General features: G+C 35.0%; 1 pseudogene; it reads right to left on the bottom strand.

Annotated features, from left to right (window-relative positions):
- Positions 1-1,906: 1,906 nt before the first annotated feature.
- LOC119506839 overlaps positions 1,907-27,055 on the bottom strand; it is a 71,565-nt pseudogene continuing 46,416 nt past the window's right edge.

The following is a 27,055-nucleotide window of genomic DNA, read 5'->3' on the forward strand; positions in this document are numbered from 1 at the left end:
ATAATTATGATATTTTGGAACAGAAAAGAGCTGAATGTAAAGCTGCATATCTCTGAATCTAATCTATATATAGAAGCATATTTAGAAATAATGCATGGTTAATTTAAAAGATTTCAGGAGAGTAATATGATTGCTTTCACATTATTCTTAAACAATTTTAACAAAAAGTGCCTTAGTTATTCACATTGAGTAAGAAAATATTTATTGATGAATAATTTCTTCAAATATTGCCCATAGACTTCTACTTAAAATGACTTAAAAGGCAAATGTTTACATTTTACAATAATTAAGGAAGCTTTTTAGGGAACTTACTTTAGTTAAGTATAGGAAAATATCTATAATGCAGCAGAGTAAGATAGAATTTTAACTATAGCAGAAACTAAGCAACTATAATTCCTATACAGTAAAGATGATAAATAAAGCTTTTATTTGTACTTCATTTTTTTAATATATAAAATCCAGTTCATTCACTTTGAGCAAAAAAATATTTTTCATTTGAGTGTAAACATCTCCCTCTTCTGGAATTTTTATTAAATTCAGGAATCTAAAGATTTCATTGAAAAAGCTAGAAACAATTTTAGCTCACCATATAAGATATATGCATAAACTTATCAATATACTTTAAAAGTAACTCATCACAACTTTGAGATTCTATACAATTGATATTTTATTCATTTAAGGTATATGTGCTCACTACTTATAATTTTTCCGTTTTAATATTACAATACTTAAAGTGAACAATTAAACCAAATTAATACAAAATAATTCAGATATGCTGAGTACTTTCTTCCATTCCCCTACCTGAAATTTCAAGACCTCTGACAAACAGCATGACTTAAAATAGTGGCTTTCAGACTTAAGTTTTCATTATTTGGGGGAAGTTTGTTTTTTCTTAACTAAAAGCTACACGTACCAGAATTCCTGATACACATACATGGTCCCTCCTGACAATTTAAATGTGCTTATGTGTTAACTCAATCCCAAATAAAGGTTAAAAAATGTAAAAATCATTTTAGAAACAACTTACGGTTGCTCCCATATCATATATGCCCTATTACAATTTAAATTACTGTCATGATTTTTAAAAATATACCTATATATTTTCATATATAACAACACTGGCATAGAAACTTGAAATTAAACGGTTATGGGAGTGACTAGCCTTGGCCAATACCTGACTGAAAAATCCAAGTAACATGATGCAAACATGGGAGAGGCAGAGCCTTTCTGTAAAGACCTAGGAGGTGAAGGTCTAATGCCAGCCAATTAGAAACAGACACCTTAGGAAGGGACTTTCCAGGAGGGACAGCTCAAATTAGAAAATACAGCTTAGATATCCAATTGGAAAATTTTCCTCACTTGCTTTGGCTCTTTCTCTATGTAAGTTTTCCCCTTTCCACTCCCTCAGAAGTTTGACACTACCCAATTTGTAAATTGTGCATTCTCCAAATAAACTTTTTTTAAAAAAAATTTAATTGCCTTAGTTTATCTTTTACAATGCAAACATTCTAAATGTTAAGGAAACTTAAAAATAACTTTTTTATTTATAAAATAGAAGTGGAATAAGATGGATCTGATTGCATTGTTCTGAAATTTGATTTGAAAACTTGGTAAGAAATTGTAGTAATTCTTAATATTTTCTTTGCTATTTCCTGAAAAAGACAATTGTTTTTGTCAGCAAAACACAAATGAACTAACTAAAAAATGACCTGACAGTCATCACTTGTGACAATGAAGTGTGATTCTATGACAATTACAGGATGGGTCAAACAGACTACCTCAGAATTTGTTGTGCTGTCACATAAGCCCCAGAATTTTGTTATCTCTTAAGTTCTCACTCTGAAGCTATTAGATCAACCTATCTTTGGAACAGTGTTATCAGTTTTTTAAAGTTTGTGTCACTATTCTATAATAGATAGCAAATAGATAGCTCTAGCAATAGATGAAGAGAGAAGGTAGCTGTGTTCAAGAAGAAATGTTTATCTGTATTTGATCCAAGCTTCTCAATTAATTCTTAAGAATGGGCCAACTCATGCTTATCAATCAAATCGAAATTCTGAATAAAGAAAATTTTGCTTAAAGAGAATATTTACAGATGCATCCTCTTACACTTTCATCAAAAAATCAAAGTGCTATGATTATGGACATAAACCCTGAAGAGACACATTAAAATAGCCTTTGACACAGACATAAAGTTTTGGGGCAATGGGACACCAATCTTAGAAGAAAAAGAGTTTCATCATTAAGCTGACCCAGAAGCAAAGCCATCCAAATAGTTCATGTATTTGGAGCAGAACATTTGATTGGCATTTTAATATTAGTACCTTCGGCACAATGGCATTTATATTTTGGACATACAGGTATGACTGAATAGCTTGCTTCGGAGCAGAATTCTGAAATATTTTGGTTGAAGAAATCCACAGAGTTAACTGCAATCCATTCACTGAGGTCCTTTCCCTTGGGCAGCAGAGCAGCTTATCTCAGATTCCCACTTCCCATAGTTGCTTCTGTGTGTTACAAGTTCATATTGATGAGGCCCTTCAGGTATATCCTTTGCTTAAATTTTGTAGAAGAGCAGCTACTGAAGATGAAACTCTTCTTCTTTCCTCAGAAAAGACAGATGGATGGACCCTCCCAAGAAGTCTCTGGAAGTCCAGGCAGGTCTATTTCAAGGTGGGGTCCAACTGGTGCAGGCTGCTTCATCTGCATCCTCATCTCACTGACTAAATGCAGAACCAGCTACAACTCAAGAGCCTGATTGTAGTTTCAGTATGAAATATTTCCATACAAAGATATATATGAAATGACATCAACAGAGAATGATAAAGCAAATATCTCTTTACTCATGACCGAACTTAAGAAATAAAACTGGCAACCTTGTGCTCCTCTTTCTATTTAGCTGTCTCTCTCCCAAAAAACGGTCTGGTCATTATAATTCAAGAGAAACAGTAAGCTTGTTTGACAGTGGATAACAAGATCTATGAAAGAATAGAAATTCTGTTTCATAGTGACTCTTTAAACTACAAGCGTAACGTAATTGTAGATTTAAAATATCCTTTACTATATGGGTAATCATTTTTCATGAGCCTATAAACCAAATTTCATCTTGAATTGATCACTTTGTTAAAAAATTGTTTCAGTAAGACTCCCTGAGGGTCATGATTTAAAAAAAATGTAATGACATGTTATCCCCCCTTAACATTGCCATCTTGGCTTAATACATACATAGTAGACTTACAATTATTTAGTCAGATAAAAAAAAATGTTCCTAAATAGCCCAACATTTTCACCTTGCTTTGTCCCACCTTCATCCTACATCCATCTTCACTATTCTGTCTGTTTACTAATAGGCTAATTCACAGAGAATCTGTGAAAACCGAAGATCTACTATGTATTGTTCCAATCTTCCATATCTCTATTAACTATTAACTAACTTGAAGATGTGTTTAAAAAAATCTAATGATGGATTTGACACTTAAAACTTACAATTTTTAAAATATAATTTTATATATTTTAAATCAAATTCTTAGGTAAATTAAATTCATAATTGGTATGTCATTGTTTTGATTTATAAATTCTATTATTAGGAATTGTATTAGTCAGAGTCCCAGCAGGAGTAGATGCCACATTCAAACTTAGTAATTTGAATAAAGTTTAATAAAGAGACTGTTAACAAAAGCATAAGCATTTTATAATAGATAATTATTGTGCATGCTTAACGTTATGGTTTGTTGAACCAGAAGATAGCCAGTTCATAATAGGCATCTCTGGCAGCACAGTCATTTAGTGTCCCTTGGTCGAGACTTCAATATCTACCAAGGCTTAGTAGCAAAACAGAAACAACCTTTAAACTGTGGAATATTTGGTGGCAGAAGAGTATATAACCTTTTTCTAAAACCCTGGGAGTTTTCCCTGTGATTTTCCTATGGGGCTTGGCAGAATCTACATGCACATCTCTTTCTGCCTATTGGCATTCCCAAGACCAGTAGGTCTACTCTGGCAGAAGATCAAATGGCAGATTAACTTGCTTCACAACCTGAGCCTAGTAGAAGGTTTTTTAATTCTCTAGTCACACCTCAAAACGATAGCCCTGTGAGTCACCTGGCTAATGTGTTGGAGCAGCAGGTCCAAATAAGGCATATGTTACCTCTGAAAAGAGGACAAATAAACATTTTTATTCTGTTTGTGGTGGGTTCTTTACCTTTGGCTCTAACATGTAGCATTTTGTCCCTTGCTTCATGGGGAATAAGCTAACTTGCCAAAGACAAATGAATCCCTAGAAACTTGACGGAGGTTCAGGAACCTGAATTTCTAAGAACAGTAATGATTTACTATGGCAGATAAAATGATTGCTCCCTCTTCCTCATAAGGTTCAATAAACATCACGGCATCATTCATGTAAGTCAGCATGATGTTATGTGGGATAATCGTGGTTCCTCCAGATTATATTACCATACAGAACAGGATAATTAAGGTTGGAAATCATACCTTGATCACTAAGTTCATTAGGTATACTTGCCTGCATCAAAAGCTGTTAACACTGGCCCTTTCCTCCAGTTTCTAATAACATCTTTCTCTCCCATTAAGCCCTCAGTGTCAGCCTCCTTAACATCCAGAATTCTACCAACATTCTGTTCAAGACAATTTACGCTTTTACTCTTACACTTCCACAAAGTTCTTCCAGCTACTGCCCGCTGAACATTTCCAAAACCACTTCCAGATTTTAGGATTTGTTATGACTACACACCAAAAACCAAGAAGCATTTATTAACTCACATGTGGTAAAGAGCTGAGACTTCCAGCCAACAGACAAGTGAGTGAACTTTGCAGAAGTAGATCATCTAGGCCCAATTAAGCCTTTATACGACTTCAGTTCTGGCATACATTGTGACTGCAAACTTACAACAGATACTTAAGTCAGAAAAACCCAGATAAGCCACAACCAAATTTATGACCCTCACAAAAGGAATGCGATAATAAATGTTTGTTGTTTGGCAATTCAGTGTAATTTGTCACACAGCAATAGGTAAGTAATACAGAAGGTAAAGGCTGGTTTCTTCAGATTGGTAGTGGGGGGGCAGTAATTTTAATTCAAGGGTTTTGAAGATTCAAAGCTTTCAGCTTTACCTATTTTACCCAAAGATTTCCATTCCATACCTCAGGGCCCCAATATTTCCCCACAAGTGCCCTCAACTTAGAGTATTAGACATAATAGAATTAAACATTTAATTGATTTTGCAACATTTACAGTCAGGCTCTGGGCTTGGTCCTTTGGAGATGAGAACTCTTTTCAAAGATGCAAATTTCCTGATTTTATAAATGTACTCTGATTTGGACATTCAGAACATTCACTATTCTTTTTCTAATATATGTTCTCTAGCACCATAAGATGTAGTCAAAAAATCCCAAAATTTTTACAGCCACTAATATAGCCCTAGTAAATAAGTAATGCAGGCAATTTATATTCCAAAACTTGCTCTTCCACTGTACTTTACCCCATGCTGTTGTGGTGATAAGTTGATATTCATTATCCACCATGAGCCATGTATTACTGGAATGCCATTTACCAGGACAAGTGTTTTAGCTCTATAAATCTAAAATAGATGGGGAAACCAATCCCAGCATATGCAGTATGTGAATCTTTATGTGGGCAGAATTTGAGGCAATCTACAAGAGATATGGCATGCCGCAGAATTACTATCAGTGGGGAGCCATTAAGGCCTCTAATCTTAGGTGAGGGAGAAGTTTCTGGAATCCTGAACCTGATAAGAGTTTTGATGCAGAGACTGAGCTCCCTTACAGCAACCCAGCAGAAAAGGAGCTGAGGAATAAACACACTGACTACACTTGCTACCATTCCCACCTTTGGCTAAAGTCAACCAGAAGCTAGAGGACTAGGGTATCTTTCAATAACATGGCAGTCAACTTCCTAGAGCAGAGATGAGAAGAGTAAAGAGAACATCTGAGAGGCAAACAGAAGACAAACAGTACAGTTGACACTCCTCTACTCAGATAAGGCATACATGAATGTATATGTGCCTGCAATTACTTTAGTATCTTTTGGTCAATATTTGGTTTAACATTTCCATTGTTTACTTTCAAACTTTGTGCATTCCTATTTTTATATTTTCCTTTTAAGACTGTATAACTATTTTTAGTATGTATGTGCCTGTGTGTGTGTTTGTACTGGTTTTACTTATTCTGACCATCTCTCCTATTCGACAAGTTTAGTCTATAAGAATTTTGATTGCATATACTGCTTTTATTAAGTGCTGTATATGTGCATGTGTGTGTGTGTGTGTATATATATATATATACATGCTTCTTTTTGTAGATTTTCATTGAGTTTTCTAGATTTTTAAAATCCTTTTTCTTATTCCACTGGTATTGAAGAAGTTAACATATCCTCTTACTAGAGTAGATAAGCTCTCTGTCTCTCCTTTCCTCTCACTTCACACACACACACACACACACACACACACACACACACACACACACACACGTCTATATAATAGGATAAATCTGTTTCCCAAATATTTGAATTATATATAAGCGAACTATAGCCCAAATGGCAATAGTTTGTTGTTTGGGTTTCTTTTTGTCCAAGGTCTGACATATTAGGTATTTAGTCAAACATAGCACATAGTTTGAAATTTTATGATTTCAACAACACTGTGCTTTAAAATCCATCTGTCTTTAATGCATTTGTAGTACTGGATTGGAAAATATGATGCTAGCATCAAAATTCATATCAGCAGATATTTTAAATCTCCCATAAAACATCAGGGAAAAATATGACATGCTTCTTATAACTATGGCTTCATTTTATGTAATCAAATACTGTTTATGAAAATGCCACAGATACTAACTGGTATAACTTATGTTTAGGCTCTTTTACTCAATGGAAAAAATAATCAGGAAAAAAATGTGTGCAGTCAAATGAACAAGGCATTAATTGCAGTTTTCCAAAGACTGAAGTTTGAACATGATGATGTTTGATGATTTTTGTTTTGATATCATTCATTAAAGGTACTGTGTTAGCAGTACCTATATATTTTTAATTTAATTATAGCAAAGTAAAATTTAGACCATGATCACCAGTAATTGGCACAATTATTTTTCAGGATTGTTATATTATTGTTTATATTTATTACTATATATTGTGGATGTCTCTCATCTGGGTAATTATCAAAATAACTTTGGTGAAACAAATACACAATTTTCTTTTTCCTCCAGCAAAAGCTTTAATTTTAGCAAAATCCCTTGTAACTAAACAGAGATAATGCATCAAATCTATTTCCTCTGCATCAATTTAAAATAAATTTGCAAATCTCAAAGCAGATATATATGAATGGTTATGAGAGATGTAAGCTGTCCCTAAAACTTGGGCCCTGGAAGTATAGGAACATGAGGAAATCAATATTCGTCTTCTTCCAGTTAGTATTGTAAAATAACTCAGTATTAAAACATTCTGAAACAGCCACAAGCCAATATGTGTCTGGAATATAATAAAAAACAAAATGGTTTTCTTAAAGATTCAATTTATCCTTAACCCATTTATAAATTTATTTTCACCACTTAATTACTTAACTTGAATTACCCTCCCTCATGCACTTTATTTCAAAGATGCGTCCTGCCAAAATGAAAATAATCAGTTATGATATTAGACTGTACATATGCAATTATAAAATTTCACATAAGTGGGAATAAACAGGCCAAAAAGTATAAGAAGACTGCATTGCTAGGAGGAAGAGAAAGTACATGAAAGAGTGCTTTTTTTTTTTTTCCTGTATCATGAAAAAGGTGAAAGAATCAAGAAAGAAGACAAATGAGATGGAAAATATTTTGGATTGGATTATTTACTTATTTATTTGGTCTCACTGACTGATTTTTCCTTAAAATTCTAAATCCCTTTTGATATCAAGTATTCAGCTTTTCAAGACTGACATGTCATTTCAAGATGCTAAACAGAAATAGCACCTGGCAGATTACCTTTCGAAAGTAATCATAGTTCACCCAGCAGCTGGGAATAGGTCTCTATATTCTAACTCTCTAATTACCTTATGACACTGTTGTATTTAAACATTTAAAATTTTAAGGAAGCAAAATCAATCATTTGAGTTAATTAACAACACATTAGGTCTGGTGTTTTGATGGCTTTTGTCATTAAAGTAACACTTTCAGTGTGACACATAAAGGATTAGATGAAACAATTTAATTAGCATTAATGTCAACCTCCTAAGAGGCATTTCCCAGAAAATGAAACTGGGTTGTATATGTAACAAAGCACAGTAAAGGAAAATAAGACTCTGAAATTTAAATGCATTTCAAAATTATACTTATCAAATTTAATGCTAAAAGAAAACACAATAAATTGTTATTCTCAGGGAATGAGGTGATCAATGGATTAAGCTATTCTATTAATTAAATGAAATTTTTAAATCATTAACAATAATAGCAACCATAACTGTAATCAAATGTTACATTTGAGAAATTGGCGTCACTACAATCAGATAGGAAATTCCGGGTATCATTTTAATTCAAACAGAGCAGGGATAGAAAGTACATGATATTATTGCTGTTGCTGATCTAAACTACTTTTCCAAACATTTTGCTTTCCCAAGTACCCTATAAATAGGCTCACATGTTCATAAATGTCTATTTACTATTTTCCTGGTTTATGAGGGAAAATTTTATTGTTTTACAAGTAGGTAGATGTATCACAGATTCTAATTTTTCACTACTTTAAGCTGAATAAAATTATTTATAATTAATTTTATATTGTATTAAACTAGTAAAATATAGCCTGTTTTTCAGCAGTAATCTCTTGTCACCCCATCACTATAGTAAAGGATCAAATGAACCGACAAAATGTATACAATGTTCTGTTTTGATTCAGTCAGTTGTCATAATGTATTCTATTTCAATGACAGAGAACCCTGAAATGTTCTGTATTTAACTTCCAATTGCAATACCTGACCTTCACTCTTTATTACTATATGCATTCATGTAGAACTACCTAATAAAAAAGGCAATGTATAGGCTGCAAATCTAGTAAAAAAACATAATGTGAAGACTGTAAACATATTTAAACACCCTATATTGTAAGGTGGAGACATTAAAATAATTTCAATCATGACGAAAATTAAATTTATATACTGAATAGTTAAGGAAATATTTTACTTCAAGAACTTTCATAAATATTATTTTAGTGCTATTATGAAATTATTTCTGCCTGTAAACTTTAGGATTATAATGAGGAAAGATATACACCTTAATATTTTTATGACATGACTTTTAAAATCATACTGATTTGTGAAAAAAAATGACTCCTTGCATATTTTTTACTGTGAAAACTGTACACAAGATAATATCAACTCAGAGAATTTAGATATTTTAAAATCAATATGGAGAATTTTACATCAAAAGATAGGACTGATTATATTTTTTAAAGCAAAAACACTTAATTTTTCAGGATCATTTGGAATCTAGCCTGTTTCTGTAATTTGGTTTATCTAAGAGTCTCATTAGCATGCTTGAAATTCACATATAAAAGATATATTGAGTTATTTTACAATAAGATACTCGGAGCTTAGGATAAAGAGATACATATCCTATGTTATCTTATCAACTAATTGTATTTGAGAAAACTGAGGGAAAAATTAAAAGTGTTTCACTGTTCTAACCTGCAGTTATCTCATTTTGCTACTTCTGTTATGTGTCCTCTCTTTGACAGATCACATTTGGGACTTAAAGCAAATTAGAAGAGTTTATGTTTTAAAAAAATCACCAAAAATAAAGAAAAGAACCACTGGATGCTCATTTTAGCTTTCTCACCCTGCCCCAACTATGTTTTTTTTTTTTTTTTCTTTTATTAGTTTGAAACATAAGAGCAAGGACAAAGTCTTTGTTCCTGGAAACCAGTTGGCATTAATTCAGGAGATTAGAAAGGCAGATGGATCTGGAGTTTTCTGAGTGGACCAGAAGTAAAATTTCAGGTCAGAGTGACATAGAGAGCACACATCATTCAGAAATTCATTGTGGGTACACTTATTTATTCAATAAATATGTATTATCCCCTCTTATGTGATAGGCCCTCTATTAAAAACTGAAATGTATCAGTGAAAAAACAGAAAAATCACTGTCTTTCTGAATCTTATTTTCAAATATCTTGGGGCAAAGATAGCATCACTCTGGTTTGTGTGCAGAACAGAATGAAGGAGGACAAGAATAAAGTTGGGAGAGTTGTCAGGAAGCTATTGGAATAGTTCTGGCTAGAAATGATGATAAATTGGGCAAAAGTGGAAGCAATTTTGCAAAAATTTTTGTAAAAGTGTCAGATTCAGACTTTTCCTGAAAAGCTGCTGAAATAAGCAAACACAAACATATTCTTAGGTAATGGGGCTATAATTTGCATAAGATGATTTAATTGATTTAATGGTTAGATAGCTAAATATTATTAGAATTATTATGCAGTCAGTTCTTTTATTTGAATATTTCTGAAAAATTGTATAGATTTTCAATTCTTTCAAATTTGAGCATGGACTTTTTCATATCACTCATTATTTTTAAATTTCTACTGTAGATTTCTATTTCTGACAATGTAAATAATTACACAGGTCAATATTCTTTACCAAATGCCAGGAATGATAGAAAAATATAATTTTCTTTGTAATGTAATTTTGAGCTCCTATGAAAGTAATGGGTTGCTCCATGATACAGAGTAAATAGTTTTCTGAAAATCAGGTGCTCCTTAGCTAAAGCAACAGTTAGGTGGAGAGAGAAAAGATTTTCCAGATATTACTTACAAAAGCACATAGTCTCAAGCCAACCATGGCAGAATAATTAGCCTTCAGGTAGCTCTGGACAGGAGTTGACACTGAGACACCCCATAGAGTCCATATCCTGTAAGGATTATAACCTCAGTGAACATAAAAATAAAAAAATAAAAAATAAAAAAAAAGCATTCCCTGACCACAGAGAGGTGGCAAGAAACTGAATAAATTTGGGTATACTCCCTACCTCCAAAAAAGAAAAAAGAAAATCAAGGTTAAAATAAATATTTGAATGACAGTGTCTTATTTGACAAAATGAGTCTTCAGAAGTATTTTAGGAAAGTATGCATATAAAAATAATGTTAACTATCATAATTGTAGATATAGAATATCACACTCCCAGTCTTTGATTAGGAAACCAAATAAATCAAACCAAACCAATCTGAGAGCAGATTGAACTAAAATGGTCTAGTATAAATTCCAGCTATGCCACCTGTTTCCTTATATGCAAGGTAAGTATTTGAAGAAGTTTATTTACAGCAGTGCCAAGCTATAACCCTTGATATGAACAAAATGAATACTTTATAACATTATTAGCTTCAGTGTATCTCTCAGTGTGGGTCCAACCAGGAGAGAGAAACCTTAGAGTAATTTTAGCAGGGAAGTTTAATACAAAATATTTTAACTATAACAGGGGGTTGAAGTAAGGAGAGATTGACCAATATGAGTAAGTAAAACTCAAATGAATATAAGAATAGAAGTTACAAGGAGCAGCCACTAACCCTAAGACTGAGATAATTAGGAAGGAAGGTACTTCCAACCCCCAGACTAAGATAGAGACCTTGTTGAAGAATGATCTTTTATCACCAATAATTCCAAATGATCCTGAAAAACTAAGTGTTTTTGCTTTAAAAAATATAATCAGACTTATCACTTGATGTAAAATTCTCCATATTGCTTTTAAAATATCTAAATTCTTTGAGTTGATAACAGTATCTTGTGTACAGTTTTTACAGTAAAATGTGCAATGAACCCTTTTTTTCACAAATGATTTTTTTAAGCTTAAGATATTTATTCAATGCTCTCACATTCAGCTTCAGTGACCCAGTAAAGGGGTGGAGCAGGGTTGCTAATCTATCTAGTCCAACTGAAAATGAAGTCCCATTTCCATTTAACACACCCATATAAGACCACCAAGTCCTTGCTCCAATCAACAGAACATACAAAACTTCTTTCTTTCTGTTTATAGTAAAGCCCCTGGCCTTGAAGCAGCTTTCACTTTTGTATATGACCCGTCCCCTTGCTGTAGTATTCTTGGTGTCCTGAATAAGATGCTGTAAACTGTGACTTACTCCATTTGTCTTTTGAGACTCCCATGATAGTGTACACTCTTTTCTCAGCTATGGGATGGCTTATGAAATGTAAAAATGATCTGTTATTTTAAGGCTTGGTAGGAGAACAATTGTAAACTTGCCAACATTTTTTAGAGATAAATATTTACAACCTTTTAAATTTATTTTGTATTTATTTTCTATTATGGTTTCCTAATTTTTAATTCAGATTTACTAATTCATATACCCTAGAAAAATTATCTCATCCATATTTTCAGATGTATTGGCATCATGGTTAAATAATTTATTACTATTATTTATAGTATTTTGATATTTATCATCCCTTAATTTTATGTTTATTGTAAGAACATATGTTATATTCTCTGCTAGGTAATAAGATGTCTTTACACAAATTATCAAGATCCTAAGAGAAGGAAAGTATCATCATGAGTATCCTAATTGTTATTTCCTTAAAGGAAAAAGAAAGACATTGCGAGGTTTCACATAAAAGAGTAACATAAATATAATTTCAGGTTCTATACAGTGTGCAAAGTTAGTGCAATTTGAAGGCAACTATAATAATTCATAGAGAAAAAGATGGTGGCTTGTATTCAGGTGACTATAATGAAAAAGATGAGAAACTGCAAAGTATATTTAGATAATATAGAAGCAAACTTACATCATTTACAGTGTACTGAGGGTGAAGAAACAGTGACAACATATAAGCATTCGTATTGAACAACAGAATGGGCACTGACACAATTTTTTGGAATTGCATTGGTGGACATTTATCTGCATTTATTTTAGTCTTCTATAATTTCTGTGAGTGTCACTTTCTGATTTTAATGTAAAATTTATGCACATATTTAAAGTTATCCCTAACTAATTCATATTTTCAATGCTATGGCAAATTATATATCTTTCAATGGCAAATGGTATTTTTCAAAAAGTATTACTTAAATATTTTGTTATATTTATCCCTAAGTATTTTATACCCTGAAATTCTAATTCAATTGGTATTTTTTTTATTTTATTTTATTTTACTTGTCATTTTCTTTTGTTTGCAGTTCGTATTAATTGTTTGTAGTGAATATTTTATATTGACTATATAACTTGCAATTTGCTATACTCATTGTTTGGCTATAGTGCCTTTTGTTAAAGAATCACTAGAATTTCATGTGCATAAGATCATATTTTATTCAAATAAAAAGATATATTAGGAGGCGGGGCAAGATGGCAGACTGGTGAGCTGTATGTTTTAGTTACTCCTCCAGGAAAGTAGGTAGAAAGCCAGGAACTGCGTGGACTGGACACCACAGAGCAATCTGACTTTGGGCATACTTCATACAACACTCATGAAAACGTGGAACTGCTGAGATCAGCGAAATCTGTAAGTTTTTGTGGCCAGGGGACCCACGCCCCTCCCTGCCAGGCTCAGTCCCGGGGGAGGAGGGGCTGTCAGCTCCGGGAAGGAGAAGGGAGAACTGCAGTGGCTGCCCTTATCGGAAACTCATTCTACTGATTCAAACTCCAACCATAGATAGACTGAGACCAGACACCAGAGAATCTGAGAGCAGCCAGCCCAGCAGAGAGGAGACAGGCATAGAAAAAAAACAACACGAAAAACTCCAAAATAAAAGCGGAGGATTTTTGGAGTTCTGGTGAACATAGAAAGGGGAAGGGCCCTGAGGCGCATATGCAAATCCCGAAGAAAAGCTGATCTCTCTGCCCTGTGGACCTTTCCTTAATGGCCCTGGTTGCTTTGTCTCTTAGCATTTCAATAACCCATTAGATCTCTGAGGAGGGCCCGTTTTTTTTTTTTTTTTTTTTTCTTTTTTTTTTTTTTTTTTTTTAATCCTTTTTTCTTTTTCTAAAACAATTACTCTAAGAAGCCCAATACAGAAAGCTTCAAAGGCTTGCTATTTGGGCAGGTCAAGTCAAGAGCAGAACTAGGAGAGCTCTGAGACAAAACGCAATAATCCAGTAGCTGAGAAAATTCACTAAACACCACAACTTCCCAAGAAAAGGGGGGTGTCCGCTCACAGCCATCATCCTGGTGGACAGGAAGCACTCCTGCCCATTGCCAGCCCCATAGCCCAGAGCCGCCCCAGACAACCCAGTGTGACGGAAGTGCTTCAGATAACAGGCACACACCACAAAACTGGGCGTGGACATTAGCCTTCCCTGCAACCTCAGCTGATTGTCCCAGAGTTGGGAAGGTAGAGCAGTGTGAATTAACAAAGCCCCATTCAGCCATCATTTCAGCAGACTGGGAGCCTCCCTACACAGCCCAGCAGCCCAGAACTGCCCTGGGGGGACGGCACTCACCTGTGACATAGCACAGTCATCCCTCAACAGAGGACCCGGGGTGCACGGCCTGGAAGAGGGGCCCACTTGCAAGTCTCAGGAGCCATACGCCAATACCAAGGACTTGTGGGTCAGTGGCAGAGACAAACTGTGGCAGGACTGAACTGAAGGATTAGACTATTGCAGCAGCTTTAAAACTCTAGGATCACCAGGGAGATTTGATTGTTAGAGCCACCCCCCCCTCCCTGACTGCCCAGAAACACGCCCCATATACAGGGCAGGCAACACCAACTACAAGCAAGCTTGGTACACCAATTGGACCCCACAAGACTCACTCCCCCACTCACCAAAAAGGCTAAGGAGGGGAGAATTGGCTTGTGGAGAACAGGTGGCTCGTGGACGACACCTGCTGGTTAGTTAGAGAAAGTGTACTCCACGAAGCTGTAGATCTCATAAATTAGAGATAAGGACTTCAATTGGTCTACAAATCCTAAAAGAACCCTATCAAGTTCAGCAAATGCCACGAGGCCAAAAACAACATAAAATTATAAAGCATATGAAAAAACCAGACGATATGGATAACCCAAGCCCAAGCACCCAAATCAAAAGACCAGAAGAGACACAGCACCTAGAGCAGCTACTCAAAGAACTAAAGATGAACAATGAGACCATAGTACGGGAGATAAAGGAAATCAAGAAGACCCTAGAAGAGCATAAAGAAGACATTGCAAGACTAAATAAAAAAATGGATGATCTTATGGAAATTAAAGAAACTGTTGACCAAATTAAAAAGATTCTGGACACTCATAGTACAAGACTAGAGGAAGTTGAACAACGAATCAGTGACCTCGAAGATGACAGAATGGAAAATGAAAGCATAAAAGAAAGAATGGGGAAAAAAATTGAAAAAATCGAAATGGACCTCAGGGATATGATAGATAATATGAAACGTCCAAATATAAGACTCATTGGTGTCCCAGAAGGGGAAGAAAAGGGTAAAGGTCTAGGAAGAGTATTCAAAGAAATTGTTGGGGAAAACTTCCCAAATCTTCTAAACAACATAAATACACAAATCATAAATGCTCAGCGAACTCCAAATAGAATAAATCCAAATAAACCCACTCCGAGACATATACTGATCACACTATCAAACACAGAAGAGAAGGAGCAAGTTCTGAAAGCAGCAAGAGAAAAGCAATTCACTACATACAAAGGAAACAGCATAAGACTAAGTAGTGACTACTCAGCAGCCACCATGGAGGCGAGAAGGCAGTGGCACGATATATTTAAAATTCTGAGTGAGAAAAATTTCCAGCCAAGAATACTTTATCCAGCAAAGCTCTCCTTCAAATTTGAGGGAGAGCTTAAATTTTTCACAGACAAACAAATGCTGAGAGACTTTGCTAACAAGAGACCTGCCCTACTGGAGATACTCAAGGGAGCCCTACAGACAGAGAAACAAAGAAAGGACAGAGAGACTTGGAGAAAGGTTCAGTACTAAAGAGATTCGGTATGGGTACAATAAAGGATATTCATAAACAGAGGGGAAAAATATGAGAAACATAAACCAAAGGATAAGATGGCTGATTCAAGAAATGCCTTCACGGTTATAACGTTGAATGTAAATGGATTAAACTCCCCAATTAAAAGATATAGATTCGCAGAATGGATCAAAAAAAATGAACCATCAATATGTTGCATACAAGAGACTCATCTTAGACACAGGGACACAAAGAAACTGTAAGTGAAAGGATGGAAAAAAATATTTCATGCAAGCTACAGCCAAAAGAAAGCAGGTGTAGCAATATTAATCTCAGATAAAATAGACTTCAAATGCAGGGATGTTTTGAGAGACAAAGAAGGCCACTATGTACTAATAAAAGGGGCAATTCAGCAAGAAGAAATAACAATCATCAATGTCTATGCACCCAACCAAGGTGCCACAAAATACATGAGAGAAACACTGGCAAAACTAAAGGAAGCAATTGATGTTTCCACAATAATTGTGGGAGACTTCAACACATCACTCTCTCCTATAGATAGATCAACCAGACAGAAGACCAATAAGGAAATTGAAAACCTAAACAATCTGATAAATGAATTAGATTTAACAGACATATACAGGACATTACATCCCAAAGCACCAGGATACACATACTTTTCTAGTGCTCATGGAACTTTCTCCAGAATAGATCATATGCTGGGACATAAAACAAGCCTCAATAAATTTAAAAAGATTGAAATTATTCAAAGCACATTCTCTGACCACAATGGAATACAATTAGAAGTCAATCACCATCAGAGACTTAGAAAATTCACAAATACCTGGAGGTTAAACAACACACTCCTAAACAATCAGTGGGTTAAAGAAGAAATAGCAAGAGAAATTGCTAAATATATAGAGACGAATGAAAATGAGAACACAACATACCAAAACCTATGGGATGCAGCAAAAGCAGCGCTGAGGGGGAAATTTATAGCACTAAACGCATATATTAAAAAGGAAGAAAGAGCCAAAATCAAAGAACTAATGGATCAACTGAAGAAGCTAGAAAATGAACAGCAAACCAATCCTAAACCAAGTAGAAGAAAAGAAATAACAAGGATTAAAGCAGAAATAAATGACATAGAGAACAAAAAAACAATAGAGAGGATAAATATCACCAAGAGTTGGTTCTTTGAGAAGATCAACAAGATTGACAAGCCCCTAGCTAGACTGACAAAATCAAAAAGAGAGAAGACCCATATAAACAAAATAATGAATGAAAAAGGTGACATAACTGCAGATCCTGAAGAAATTAAAAAAATTATAAGAGGATACTATGAACAACTGTATGGCAACAAACTGGATAATGTAGAGGAAATGGACAATTTCCTGGAAACATATGAACAACCTAGACTGACCAGAGAAGAAATAGAAGACCTCAACCAACCCATCACAAGCAAAGAGATCCAATCAGTCATCAAAAATCTTCCCACAAATAAATGCCCAGGGCCAGATGGCTTCACAGGGGAATTCTACCAAACTTTCCAGAAAGAACTGACACCAATCTTACTCAAACTCTTTCAAAACGTTGAAGAAAATGGAACACTACCTAACTCATTTTATGAAGCTAACATCAATCTAATACCAAAACCAGGCAAAGATGTTACAAAAAAGGAAAACTACCGGCCAATCTCCCTAATGAATATAGATGCAAAAATCCTCAACAAAATACTTGCAAATCGAATCCAAAGACACATTAAAAAAATCATACACCATGACCAAGTGGGGTTTATTCCAGGCATGCAAGGATGGTTCAACATAAGAAAATCAATCAATGTATTACAACACATTAACAAGTCAAAAGGGAAAAATCAATTGATCATCTCAATAGATGCTGAAAAAGCATTTGACAAAATCCAACATCCCTTTTTGATAAAAACACTTCAAAAGGTAGGAATTGAAGGAAACTTCCTCAACATGATAAAGAGCATATATGAAAAGCCCACAGCCAGCATAGTACTCAATGGAGAGAGACTGAAAGCCTTCCCTCTAAGATCAGGAACAAGACAAGGATGCCCGCTATCACCACTGTTAATCAACATTGTGCTGGAAGTGCTAGCCAGGGCAATCCGGCAAGACAAAGAAATAAAAGGCATCCAAATTGGAAAAGAAGAAGCAAAACTGGCATTGTTTGCAGATGATATGATCTTATATCTGGAAAACCCTGAGAAATCAACGATACAGCTACTAGAGCTAATAAACAAATTTAGCAAAGTAGCGGGATACAAGGTTAATGCACATAAGTCAGTAATGTTTCTATATGCTAGAAATGAACAAACTGAAGAGATACTCAAGAAAAAGATACCATTTTCAATAGCAACTAAAAAAATCAAGTACCTAGGAATAAACTTAACCAAAGATGTAAAAGACCTATACAAAGAAAACTACATAACTCTACTAAAAGAAATAGAAGGGGACCTTAAAAGATGGAAAAATATTCCATGTTCATGGATAGGAAGACTAAATGTCATTAAGATGTCAATTCTACCCAAACTCATCTACAGATTCAATGCAATCCCAATCAAAATTCCAACAACCTACTTTGCAGACTTGGAAAAGCTAGTTATCAAATTTATTTGGAAAGGGAAAATGCCTCGAATTGCTAAAGACACTCTAAAAAAGAAAAACGAAGTGGGAGGACTTACACTCCCTGACTTTGAAGCTTATTATAAAGCCACAGTTACCAAAACAGCATGGTACTGGCACAAAGATAGACATATAGATCAATGGAATCGAATTGAGAATTCGGAGATAGATTCTCAGATCTATGGCCGACTGATCTTTGATAAGGCCCCCAAAGTCACTGAACTGAGTCATAATGGTCTTTTCAACAAATGGGGCTGGGAGAGTTGGATATCCATATCCAAAAGAATGAAAGAGGACCCCTACCTCACCCCCTACACAAAAATTAACTCAAAATGGACCAAAGATCTCAATATAAAAGAAAGTACCATAAAACTCCTAGAAGATAATGTAGGAAAACATCTTCAAGACCTTGTATTAGGCGGCCACTTCCTAGACTTTACACCCAAAGCACAAGCAACAAAAGAAAAATAGATAAATGGGAACTCCTCAAGCTTAGAAGTTTCTGCACCTCAAAGGAATTTCTCAAAAAGGTAAAGAGGCAGCCAACTCAATGGGAAAAAATTTTTGGAAACCATGTATCTGACAAAAGACTGATATCTTGCATATATAAAGAAATCCTACAACTCAATGACAATAGTACAGTCGGCCCAATTATAAAATGGGCAAAAGATATGAAAAGACAGTTCTCTGAAGAGGAAATACAAATGGCCAAGAAACACATGAAAAAATGTTCAGCTTCACTAGCTATTAGAGAGATGCAAATTAAGACCACAATGAGATACCATCTAACACCGGTTAGAATGGCTGCCATTAAACAAACAGGAAACTACAAATGCTGGAGGGGATGTGGAGAAATTGGAACTCTTATTCACTGTTGGTGGGACTGTATAATGGTTCAGCCACTCTGGAAGTCAGTCTGGCAGTTCCTTAGAAAACTAGATATAGAGTTACCATTCGACCCAGCGATTGCACTTCTCGGTATATACCCGGAAGATCGGAAAGCAGTGACACGAACAGATATCTGCACGCCAATGTTCATAGCAGCATTATTCCCAATTGCCAAAAGATGGAAACAACCCAAATGTCCTTCAACAGATGAGTGGATAAATAAAATGTGGTATATAAACACGATGGAATACTACACGGCAGTAAGAAGGAACGATCTCGTGAAACATATGACAACATGGATGAACCTTGAAGACATAATGCTGAGCGAAATAAGCCAGGCACAAAAAGAGAAATATTATATGCTACCACTAATGTGAACTTTGAAAAATATAAAACAAATGGCTTATAATGTAGAATGTAGGGGAACTAGCAATAGAGAGCAATTAAGGAAGGGGAAACAATAATCCAAGAAGAACAGATAAGCTATTTAACGTTCTGGGGATGCCCAGGAATGACTATGGTCTGTTAATTTCTGATGGATATAGTAGGAGCAAGTTCACGGAAATGTTGCTATATTAGGTAACTTTCTTGGGGTAAAGTAGGAACATGTTGGAAGTTAAGCAGTTATCTTAGGTTAGTTGTCTTTTTCTTACTCCCTTGTTATGGTCTCTTTGAAATGTTCTTTTATTGTATGTTTGTTTTCTTTTTAACTTTTTTTTCATACAGTTGATTTAAAAAAGAAGGGAAAGTTAAAAAAAAAAAAAAAAAAACAAGGAAAAAACAAGGAGAAAAAAAAGATGCAGTGCCCCTTTGAGGAGCCTGTGGAGAATGCAGGGGTATTCGCCTACTCCACCTCCATGGTTGCTAACATGACCACAGACATAGGGGACTGGTGGTTTGATGGGTTGAGCCCTCTACCACAGGTTTTACCCTTGGGAAGACGGTTGCTGCAAAGGAGAGGCTAGGCCTCCCTATGGTTGTGCCTAAGAGCCTCCTCCCGAATGCCTCTTTGTTGCTCAGATGTGGCCCTGTCTCTCTAGCTAAGCCAACTTGAAAGGTGAAATCACTGCCCTCCCCCCTACATGGGATCAGACACCCAGGGGAGTGAATCTCCCTGGCAACGTGGAATATGACTCCCGGGGAGGAATGTAGACCTGGCATCGTGGGACGGAGAACATCTTCTTGACCAAAAGGGGGATGTGAAAGGAAATGAAATAAGCTTCAGTGGCAGAGAGAATCCAAAAGGAGCCGAGAGGTCACTCTGGTGGGCACTCTTACGCACACTTTAGACAACCCTTTTTAGGTTCTAAAGAATTGGGGTAGCTGGTGGTGGATACCTGAAACTATCAAACTACAACCCAGAACCCATGAATCTCGAAGACAGTTGTATAAATATGTAGCTTATGAGGGGTGACAAGGGGATTGGGAAAGCCATAAGGACCACACTCCACTTTGTCTAGTTTATGGATGGATGAGTAGAAAAATAGGGGAAGGAAACAAACAGACAAAGGTACCCAGTGTTCTTTTTTACTTCAATTGCTCTTTTTCACTCTAATTATTATTCTTGTTATTCTTGTGTGTGTGCTAATGAAGGTGTCAGGGATTGATTTGGGTGATGAATGTACAACTATGTAATGGTACTGTGAACAATCGAAAGTACGATTTGTTTTGTATGACTGCGTGGTATATGAATATATCTCAATAAAATGAAGATTAAAAAAAAAAAAAAAAAAAGACATAATGCTGAGCAAAATAAGCCAGGCACAAAAAGAGAGATATTGTATGTTACCACTAATGTGAATTCTGTGAAAAATGTACAATGTTTTATACTGTAGAATGTAGGGGACCTAGAGATACCAGTTAGTGGAGGGGGAATGATGATCTAATAAGAACAGATAAACTATGGAGGGTAATCTCAATGTTATGGGAATGCTCAGGAATGATTATGGTTTGTAAACTTTCTTGGATATAGTAAGATCATGTTGGAAGCAACAGAGTTATTTTAGGTTTTTTTTTCTCTTATTCCTTTGTTTTCTTAGGGGTTGTTAATTTTCTTGGGGTATGTTAGGAACATGTTGGAAGCAATGTAGTTATTTTAGATTATTTGTTTTTCTTACTCCTCTGTTTGGACATTGTTTATTAATTTTCTTGGGGTATGGTAGGAACATATTGGAAACAAAGTAATTATTTTAGGTTATTTGTTTTCCTTAATCCATTGCTTTGTTTGAAATGTTGTGGGGTTTTTTTTTGGTTGTTGTTTGCCTGTTTGTTTTTAATTTTTTGATAAACAAAGTTAAAAAATTGAAAAAAAATCAGTAGAAAAATGGGAGTAAAAACTAAATGACAAATAGAGTGGGATGGGGGGATGGTTTGGGTATTCTCTTTTCACTTTTATTTTTTATTCTCATTCTGATTCTTTCTGATGTAAGGAAAATGTTCAGAAATAGATTGTGGTGATGAATGCATAACTATATGATCATACTGTGAACAGTTGATTGTATACCATGAATGACTGTATGGTTTGTGAATATATTTCAATAAAACTGAATTAAAAAATAAATAAATAAATAAATAAATAAAAGTACTGGAAAAAAAAAAGATATATTACTTTTATCCCAATCTTGATGCATTGTACTCATTTTTCTTTTCCTATTTCAAAGATTATATCTTCTAGTAAAACATTAAAATGGAACGGTGAGAACATGTGTGCTCCCATCTGAAGTCAATAGGAGGAAATATTTACAGTGTTGAAAGAAAACAATATCCAACCAAGAATTTTATATAGAGTAAGATAAACTTTCAAAAATGAGGGAAAGGTATAGACATTTCCAGATAAGCAAAAGTTGAGAGAGTGTGTCACCATTAGACCTGCCTTACAAATGATGCTAAAGAGAGTACTTCACACTGAGAAGAAAGAACACTAAACTGATACTAGACAAAGCTGGTGGGTTCTCTGCTCAGTGTGTTCAAATGACCAATTCCTGAGACACTGGGGTTTCAAAGAGAGAAAAAGTATATTGCTAGTGCAAAGCAGGAGATCAGATGGCCTATCAGCCTAAAATTCTGTCTCTCTGAGTGTAAGGAGTTCAAGTAGATTCAAACAAGGTGAGATGAGGTCATTACCATTTCAATAGCAAATATAAGCAGAAAAGAGGGGAGATGGGGTGATTATCATTCTGAAAGCAAGTATAGGTAGAAACAATTTATAAATGTAAAGGTGTGGAACTGAACTAGAACCAAGTCATAGTTCTGAGCTAATTCAATTTCCTCCATTAGCATTGGGGTGGGGGGTGCCCTTGTGATTACAAGTTTCTAAAGTAAAAACAAATAAAGGGAGTACCAGGTTTTTAAAATCACCATCATTATCATAGATCAGGGCAGTTGGATTATAGTTCAGAGATGCCAGGTATTTTCCTATGTCTACTCTAATATATAAGGAAGTAAAAAAGAGTATCTATAAAATGATTCTGTAATGATAATCATCACTTAAATCCCATCTTCTAAGTTACAAGACCATGGATGGAAGTGGCATAAAGAAATAAAGACTCCCAGGAAAGGAAAACCAGTGAATAATTATAAATGCCAGTAGTATTGTACAGTATTATTACTGGCCAAGGCAGTGGAATTTTTGCCCAATGTGATCAAATGATCAATTTCTGAGACACTGGGGTTTCAAAGAGAGAAAGAATTCATTGCTAGGCACGAAGCAGGAGAACACATGGCCTATTGGTCCAAAATCTGTCTCCCTGAATTGCAGTATTTATAACAGGTCTATAGCATCAAAGAGGGGCAGTTTTTAGGATAATGAGTACAACAGTCCCAGATTATGTAATTAGAAGTGATCTAATTGAGCATGCACAGATTGATTACATGCTTAGTCACAGAACTTGTATAAGAAAATGGCAGCCTTAATATGATGATTGGCATGATTTTTACTATTATGATGAGGTATAGGTGACTTGCAGGTTAAGGTTTAAGATACTGTGCCTGTCAGGTGGGCCCATTTGGGATAGATCCAGCTTCAGTTATCAAGACAACTTTGGACTTGGGATGGGTTAGTTCTGACCCTTCATTAATATACATTCAAGACCCTTCATTAATATACATTTGGGGCTGTCTTTAGTGATCACAAGACTTAAAGTTGAAAAACTGGATAAATGGGTACAAGTGAAGGTCACAAGGTTTTTGCAATCACAAGGCCACATGAACATTTTACAATCATTATCAGAGATCAAGGGAACTGGATTACAGTTTAGAGATTGCAGTTATTTCCCTCTATCTACTCTAACATACCAGAAAGTGAAAAAAGAATATCTATATAATGATTCAGTAATCATAGTCAGTTCTTAAATACTAACTCCCCAATTACAGTATTTTTGGTAGGTAACTTGACTTTTATTTCTTCCAACTTACATAATGCAAAGAAAAAAAAAAGTATTTTATATCCTGAAATTCTAATGCAATTGGTATTTTTTTATTTTATTTTATTTTCATTTTATTTTATTTTATTTTATTTTATTGTAATTTTCAATGAGAAATCTATGCAAGAAAGGTGGGAGATGGTGGGAACAGTATAAGAATTATGTATACGCTATTGAAGTTGAATTGGTATCAATTCAAATAGGATTGAAGTAGATTTGGAGTGTTAAATTTAAACTCCATATTAACCACAAACAAAATATATTAAAAATGTATACAGAAAGTAATGAGAAGGGACCCAAAATAGTACAATACAAAAAAATCAAATAATATGAAAGTAAGCATTAATGGTAAAATCATAAAGGAGTTAATGAAAAGGTACTACAAGCAACTATATGCTAATAAACCAGACAACTTAGATGAAAAGGACAACTTTCTAGAAAAGCATAAACAACCAACATGGATGTGAGAAGAAATAGATGACCTCAACAAACCAATCACAAGTAAAGAGATTGAGTCAGTCATCAAAAAGCTCCCCCCTCCCAAAAAAAAAAGGCCCAGGACCAGATGGCTTCACATGTGAATTATACCAAGCATTCAAAAAATCATTAGTACCAATCCTGCTCAAATTCTTCAAAAAAATTGAAGAGCAAGGAAAGCTACCTAACTCTTTCTATGAAGCCAACATCACCCTAATACCAAAATCAGACAAAGATACTACAGAAAAAGAAAATTATAGACCAATCTCTTTAATGAATACAAATGCAAAAATCCTCAAAAAAATACTTGCAAATCAAATCCAGCAGCACATTAAAATAATTATATACCACGACCAGGTGGGATTTATTCCAGGTATGCAAGGCTAGCTCAACACAAGAAAATCACTTAATGTAATATGTTACATTAATAAATCAAAGCAGAAAAACCACATGATCACCTCAATCTATGCAGAAAAGGAATCTGACAAAATTCAACATCCTTTCTTAATGAAAATACTTCAAAGGACAGGAAAAGAAGGGAACTTTCTCAATATGATAAAGGCAATGTATGAAAAACCCACAGCAAACAGCATACTCAATGGGGAAAGACTGAAAACTTTCCCTTTAAGATCAGGAACAAGACAGGGATGCCCACCGTCACTACTGTTATTTATCATTGTGCTTGAAGTTCTAGCTAGAGCAATTAGGCAAGAAAAAGAAATAAAAGGCATCCAAATTGGAAAGGAAAAAGTAAAACTTTCACTCTTTGCAGATGACATGATTCTATATGCAGAAAATCCAGAAAAATCTACAGCAAAGCTACTAGAACTAATCAATGATACAGCAAAGTGGCAGGCTACAAGATCAACATGCAAAAATCTGTCATGTTCCGATACACAAGTAGTGTTATTGTTGACCATAGAAATAGCATAATACTGTGTGATGGTAGCACAGTATTGTAAGTACACTGAACTAAGATGTCTGTGAGTAAAGCTGAAAGAGGTGGGATAGGGGCATGTATAACACCAGAGGTAAAGATAGATGATAAGGACTGGGCCAGTATAACTTAGCAAAAACTAGAGTAATCAATGACTGTGACTAATGTACAAATATAAAAATATTTTTACATGTGGGAAAACAAATGTCAACCATGCAGAGTGTTCAAAAAAGGGATGGTATTAGTGAAAAAAATATAATCAAAGCAAATCGGAGTCTATGGTCAACAGTAACATTGTAATGTGCTTCCATTAAATGTAACAAAGGCAATATACCAAAGCTAAATATGTACGAAAGGGGGATATAAGGGAGAGAAATGGGATTCTCGGTAGTGATGTTGTTGTCTGACCTTAGTATTATATTGTATTGTATAATATTTTATTTTTCTTTTTATTATCATTTTTATTATTCACTAAAGAAAACAAACTTTTTTTCATAGCAATCAATATGTTCAAGTACTGACTGTGGTGATAAATGCACAACTATATGATGATACCATGAACAACTGATTGTACACTGTAGATAATTGTGTGTCAATATATCACTATAAAATTGTAGGAAAAATATAAATAGGGATAAAAGTGCTGGAGAAAACATGGAGAGAGGGATGTACCTATTTACTGTTGATGAGGAGGCAGAATGGTGTACCCTTTCTGGAGGTCAGTGTGGTGGTCCCACAAGAAGCTAAGTCTGTGGATGCCATAAGGTCCTGCAACCTCATTATGGGGTATAGAGAGTAGAGACATGAATAGACATTTGCACACTGGTGTTTATGGAGGCAGTATTCATGATTTGCAATGGGTAGAGGTGGCCTAAGGGTACAATCGATTGAGGAACACGATGTTGAACTGTGGTATATGCATACAATAGAATATTGAGCAACTGTGAGAAGGAGTGAAGCTGTAAGACATGCAATGAGGTGAATGTATCCTGTACACAGCATTTTGAGTGAAGTATGTCAGAAACAAAGGCAAACATTATAATGTCTCGCCAATATGGACTAACTACAATGTGTAAACTCAGAGTTGAATCTTAGAGCACAGCCTGTCAGGGGAATGATTACTGTAATGGTCCCTAGATTGTAAGCTCTTACTGCAGTCACAACTATTCCTGAATTGTAATGGCTATCTCCAAACTCTGAGATGCTGATCCCCTTGTGTATAACCTGAACAGTCTCTGGAACATTGGATATTTGTAACACCTGAAACTCAAAGTTAGAGCTCGGCAAATATGAATGTCAGTATTAGTGCATATAGCAACTGTTAAAAAAAAAAAAAGAAAAAAAAGGCTGAAAAAGAGCCCAGACTTCAATTAGAGATATGAATGAAGCAGATCTTGTTAAGACTAGGGCAAATCAGGCCAAAGGATAAAGGTCAAAACTGATTGTGTTTTGAAACTTCAATTTCCATGTGAGACCAAGGGAAGAGATATTTATTAGATGCAGGATCTATATTTTGTACACACTACAACTTCTACAGTCAGTTTGTTCAAATACCATAATTACATGGAACTTTGTATAGGAAGTGAGATCTGGCAGGTTTGTATAGGTTAGTGTGAAATAGTGACAAATCCCAAAATAATTTGGGAAGACAATAAAAATATATATGCAGGGCCCCCCTAAGGAGCTGGGGAAAAATGCAGAAGCATTTGACTTCCTCACCTGGATTGTTGCTGATGTTCTCACAAACAGTGAGGACTGAAGGTTTCATTTGCTGAGCCCTCTAGCTT

This window comes from Choloepus didactylus, chromosome 12 (assembly GCF_015220235.1).
Source record: "Choloepus didactylus isolate mChoDid1 chromosome 12, mChoDid1.pri, whole genome shotgun sequence".
Taxonomy (NCBI): domain Eukaryota; kingdom Metazoa; phylum Chordata; class Mammalia; order Pilosa; family Megalonychidae; genus Choloepus; species Choloepus didactylus.